Consider the following 6,000-nt stretch of genomic DNA (forward strand, 5'->3'; position numbering starts at 1 on the left):
ATTCTCTGAAAGTTAGAAGAATGAGAGTCAAATTTACAGAAACTTTTAAAATTCTTAAATGCCTAAATAAAGGAGATGCAGAGTAAATGCTTCCCCTGGTTGTGGGGTCTAAAACCAAGGGAACTAGTTTCAGATTAAAAAGCATGCTATTTAGGAGGGGATGAAATGGAATTGCTGTTGATGTTCAGAGGCTGATGGCATTTTCTACCTCACAGGGCCATGGAAGATCATTCATTCAGCAAATTCAAGACAGTAATGAGAAATTTATCAATAGCTAATGACATCCAGGCTAATGGAGATAGCACAGAAATATGACGTTGAGGTGTGATCAGCTGTGATCCAGAAGTTAAAAATCACACAACACCAGGTCATAGTCCAAAAGGTTCATTTGAAAGAACAAGCATTTGGAGTGTTGCTACTTCATCAGGTAGCTACCAAAAGATTATTCTTCCCAATAAACTTGTTGGGCTATAACCCGGCATTGAAGGGCTTTTGCCCGAAATGTCGATTTTGCTGCACTTTGGATGCTGCCTGAACTGCTGTGCTCTTCCAGCACCACTAATCCAGAATCATTGTATGATTGTAACCTTGTCCACCCAGTCCAACACCAGCTCCTCCACATCGTGATCCAGAACGGCAGAGTGGGCTCAATGCATTGAATGGCCTACTCCAAGTGTTATGAGGTTGCAGGATTATAATTTTATTCTAAAATAAATACCAGGAAGAAAATTTGTATTTCAGATGCCCTTTCTCAGTTATTGCCACATGAGAAGAACAAGATTTTAAAAAACTAGAAATAATGATCAATAACCTCACAAATATATATCACCACTGAAACTGAGTCAAACATCACATTCCCGACTCAGGCGACTGACTGTGTGGAGTTTGCACATTCTCCCCGTGTCTGCGTGGGTTTCCTCCGGGTGCTCCGGTTTCCTCCCACAGTCCAAAGATGTGCGGGTCAGGTGAATTGGCCAAGCTAAATTGCCCGTAGTGTTAGGTAAGGGGTAAATGTAGGGGTATGGGTGGGTTGCGCTTCGGCGGGTCGGTGTGGACTTGTTGGGCCGAAGGGCCTGTTTCCACACTGTAAGTCTAATCTAATCACATCTTGATCACTTTCTCAGTAAGTGATCCAGTAAAATATAGCAAACATTATCAGCCTAACAGAGATAACAACTCATTAGAAAATAATTTCTTATTGATCAAAATAATCAGAGAGAACTTTTCTGTTAGAACTGCAGAAGTACAAGTTCAGAATCAGGTCAGCTATATACTGATAGGCACCTACAAAAATGCAAAGTGACATGTACATTCATCTTGTACCAAAAGCATAGGAACACACAGCAGAATTCTGGTCACCATGGTGTGCTGTGGGAGCTAATTTATTCTCACACAATCAAGAATTGTGTAATTGTTGTAATAAATGAAATTCCCTTCTATCTAAGAGTTAGATATTGTAGAGCTGCAACAATCTTCTCAGCAATATGGATTCTGCTTGCTGAGCCAGCGATTCTTGAACATATAATGCAACTTAATTCACCCCAAGGGAGTTTAAGGTCTTGGCCACATAAATGGGTTTGACATAATCATTTCATCAATACGTGAATCAAAAGAGTTTGGCTTGATAGAAAGACACATGTGGATGCAGACATTCAAGAGTAGCACCAACACAAAAAGGAAGATGCAAACCTTGCCTAACTGTTACTTAAAGACACACCTCTCGAGACTTACATAAAATCACCTGCAGAGCTATTCATTGGCAGAAAGCACAAGGCAAATTACCAAGCAAAATATACAGTCACACAACTGGGGATAGTAAAACAACAACTCGTTGATGCACAGGTAGAAGGAGGTCAACACTTCAACAAACATTCTTGTCTGAATTGTTGAGTGGAAAAACTGTATAAGTACATAATCCACTCACGAAAATTTGGACCGGAACAAAAATGTTGTTGAAGATATGATTTTGAAATGGTTAAGCAACAAGGAGGAACAGAGTCCAAACCTTTGGTTGAGCTGGAAAAATAGAAAAGGTAATCAACTAGCAAGAGTATTAATAACAAATGGTACATCAGTGACAACATATACAACTCTTACAAAGTCAGGCACAACATTGCTAGTATAACATACCATCACTGAGAGTATTGCATGTCAAATCCATGTGGTGGAGGCAAACGATCCTACCATCTGTGTAATATCATGTTTTGAGAAAATAAAACAAGCTATAAAAGACTTTAAAGATGGCCAGTTTATTTGTAAATGTCATTTGTTAATCTTTAAACATAAAATAAAAAAAGGTATTGATCGACCAGTTGTATTGATATATAAAAGCCCAATTATTTTTAAAGAAAGGGAGATGTTACATTATGTTTGGGACTATATAATCACGTGCACATAAAGCCAGAATGGCACATCAGTCAGGTGCTGAACAATAATACCTGTTGCATATGGTGTGATCTACAAAATACATGTATTTGTATATAATACAAAATACAGGAAAAGTCCTGATGTACATTGCCCAACTTAATTCCAATCTTTGACAATATAGATACAAGAATTTTTCAACTAATGTTTACCTTTAATTTTCTTTGAACCCTTAGTTATAAAAATTATAAAAGATTGGAGGTAAAGCATACTTTTGTTGAGTGGGATAGCAGGTGACAAGAAGTCATGATATCAGACTACCGTGAATACATCTAACTGTGTTTAGTAACCTTAATTACATGTGCTCCATATCACGGTTTCAGGAAAATTGCACAGAATGAAGTATTTGCTAAGTGTAAAGTCAAGTTCAATTTTGCATGCAGGGCCATGACAAATCCAGTATGCCTGGAATACAAAATATAAGCAGCAAATTTAAAACTGACTACTGTTAATACATAGCAAGTGCAGAATCCTTTGGTTTTGATCAGCTTCCTGTTTTGGGTACACGCTCTGCTGGGCTCCAGCACTTATCCAGGCACACCTCCAGTTTCCATAGACAGCTAACTTCAACAAGCCACATCTTTCCTGTGCTTTCCTTGAGCTCAAACCTTGCTCAGTTTTATGTAGTTATTCCTATGAATGGGTTTTTAATTCCCACTCTCAGCTTTATTACCTTATTAGCAGCACTTGACTTCTTGGGAGCCACCCCAGCTTCTTGGACATTTCCTACAGGCCTGCCTGAAACAACTTACGGAATTTAGCCTGAGTTCTAACAGTACCCAATTGTTCTTGACTTCTCACTGAGTCTCCAACTATATAGTTTAGCTGCCTTTTCAACAATACATTGCTGCATGGGGATCGCACCTCTTTCTTCTCAGACTATTTTGAGCTCTCCAACTACACAGAATTCATGCAGGTTAGTTGCCTTCCTTGCACTATAGTTAAAATCAACACTTCCCAAACACACGCTACACTTTATCTCCTTCACAAACTCAAAGGCATTCAGTCATTACTTGTTTCCTGTGAACTCCTCTTCAATGACCATTGAAATATCCTGAATGACATGTTGAAAACCTTACAGTGAGCCCTTCCACTATTAGCCAGTGAGCAGAACTGAATGTTGCCACCTATCAATGTTTAGAACTGAATGTGCTCTAAATGTTAGATATTTTCCAATCAGCCTGTATAGATAGGTTACTACACTCTTTCGGAGCAGATTGGACTTCAACCCAGGGCTCCTGCCTTAGAAGTAGGGAGACTACTATGGCAGCCAAGGAACCCTTTCTGGGGCCAAGCTAATCTTCTTTGCTGCTTTCCAATTCTAGAAAAGAGCTTCTAGAAACACTGTAAAGAGTCTGAGAGAAGGGTAGTGCCATGTAGGAGGACTGAACGTGAGAGAGAATGGATGTATTGAGGATATTCTGGAATCTGGGAACAAATGACATGCAGCTTTAGAGATTCTGAGTTGTGGACGGGGTCCTAAGATTCATGTCCCCAAGGAATATCCCAGTGTGGCAGAATTGAAAAGCGATATCTTCAGGATGGGATGTGTTGGGATCTGATGAAAGCAAGAAGAGACTCCCAAAGTCAAGTAGAAATGTCAAGAGATCAGGGCAATGGAATCCAATCTGCTGCCAACCTCCTCCATATTCCCAGACTTCCACTTCCTCCTTAAATTGTCCACAACCCTTGTTTCAAATTTAGATGGTCTCTCCTTCATTTTGTTCACTGTCAGCCTGCTTGTCATATTTCTATATCACTAATTTAAAAGATTTCAGTTTACATTTTCGATATCTTAAAATGACTGAAAGGTAACTCATGCTTTAATGATGTGTATTTTCCTGCACACACTCATGCCATTATTGTCACATTCGTTTTATCAATTTGAATAGTAATTTCTAAACATATACTGCTATAAGCAGTCAAAAATAATCTTGTGCAATGTTCAACAGTTCATGGTTTATTCAGTTTCTATGTTTCTGTATAAAGATTCAGTGAAAGATTTGAAATGATGTAATATTTAACTGAATTTCCAACAGTTAATCTACTTTTTGTGTAAACAATTCAGATGTTTCAGATACTCTGAATAATAATGTAAAGATAAATGTCAAGAGGACCTATAAATGTGTTGTGAAAACAAAATCATTTGAGCTGAAGAATGCCAAAGAAAATTCTTCCCACAGAGTTTCTCTCATGGAGATTCTAGTGAGATTATTCCTGCTTAGATTTTTTGCAATAACAATGATTGAAAAGTTAAGCTTTTTTTCAACCAGGAGTAACATTTTCATGACAAAATAAGTCATAACATTTGTTGAATAATAGCTTCCCTTTGATCCTGAATATCAAATTTTGAGGAAATTTTAATTTCCTCAGAATAGAACTTAAAATTGCTTGACTTTAAAATCATTAAAAACTCCTAAAAATTTGTTTATATCTTAACATCTCTCTTAATTGCAATTGCATGTCCCAATCTGTCTTTTATTTTCTATACAAATATTATGTGAAATAACTTCCTGTTTTTTGAAACTTCCTGCTTTGCTTTCCGTGAGAATGCCCAGGTCTCATTGCCTGATCTTCTAGTCTGCGAGATGAGTCATTTTAGATTCAACACTTTAACTTTGTTTTACTTTCTTCACAGATGCTGCCAGGGATCCCCAGTTTCTCGAGGTTAATTTGTAACCCATCTTATTGCCAGTGCTTCAGATCCCCACTAAATAGCACAAAATTCAGTGGTCAGAATACAAAACATTTACACAGACAAAAAGCATCATACTGATGAGATAACCAACATTTATGACATTAAAATTAAGAAATTGGCACAGACTATAACACACAGGTAAATGTTTATTGGCAGCTTTTACAATTCCTGGGTCAAATGTTCAATGTCCATAAAATCTCGGCTCGTGGTAGCTATGTCAGTGCAAACTTGATGAGTTGAAGAGTCTTTTCTGTGCTGTGTGAATCTATGAACATGCATGCTGAAGCAATGGCCCAAAATTTCCAATTACTATCAAAACAGATTTGTCTGATGGTAATCATGTCACTGGCCAGTTATTTTTCCATGTTTTTTTTAAGAATTTGGTCTGAAAACCTCAATCTAAGCCAGTTGTCTAAGCTTTAATGTCATGCAAAGGAACAAAGCCACCACCATCTGTTATAGCTTTTGTTATTTAAACAAAACTCACTGACTGTTTACTCATCCTCAGAACTTCTCTGTGTCTTCATGGTGTTACTTGGTTGCTCAAGCTCCTCTGCTCTGATGAGTCTAATTTTATCTTTGCAAATTTGTCTAGAATTTATTATCTTTTACTCTAGAGGGTCTGGTTTAGACTGCTGTGCTTCAGTCTAAAATATTTTGGACATCTCACATGATATAGTTTTCTACTGATATTCCTTCTAGTATTTTCAAACTTGTCAGCATGATTTCGGGTTTTTTTTACAAACAATAGTTTTGCGCTAAAATGAGTTAGCAAGATACCCTTTAGCATGTGCTTTGGAACAGAAACTTGGAGAAATTAGCTTCAGTATACTTACATGCTGAAAGGATAATGCTTCAAAGAGTTGTTTTACATTGCT

Source organism: Hemiscyllium ocellatum, chromosome 6, assembly GCF_020745735.1.
Source record: "Hemiscyllium ocellatum isolate sHemOce1 chromosome 6, sHemOce1.pat.X.cur, whole genome shotgun sequence".
Taxonomy (NCBI): Eukaryota; Metazoa; Chordata; class Chondrichthyes; order Orectolobiformes; family Hemiscylliidae; genus Hemiscyllium; species Hemiscyllium ocellatum.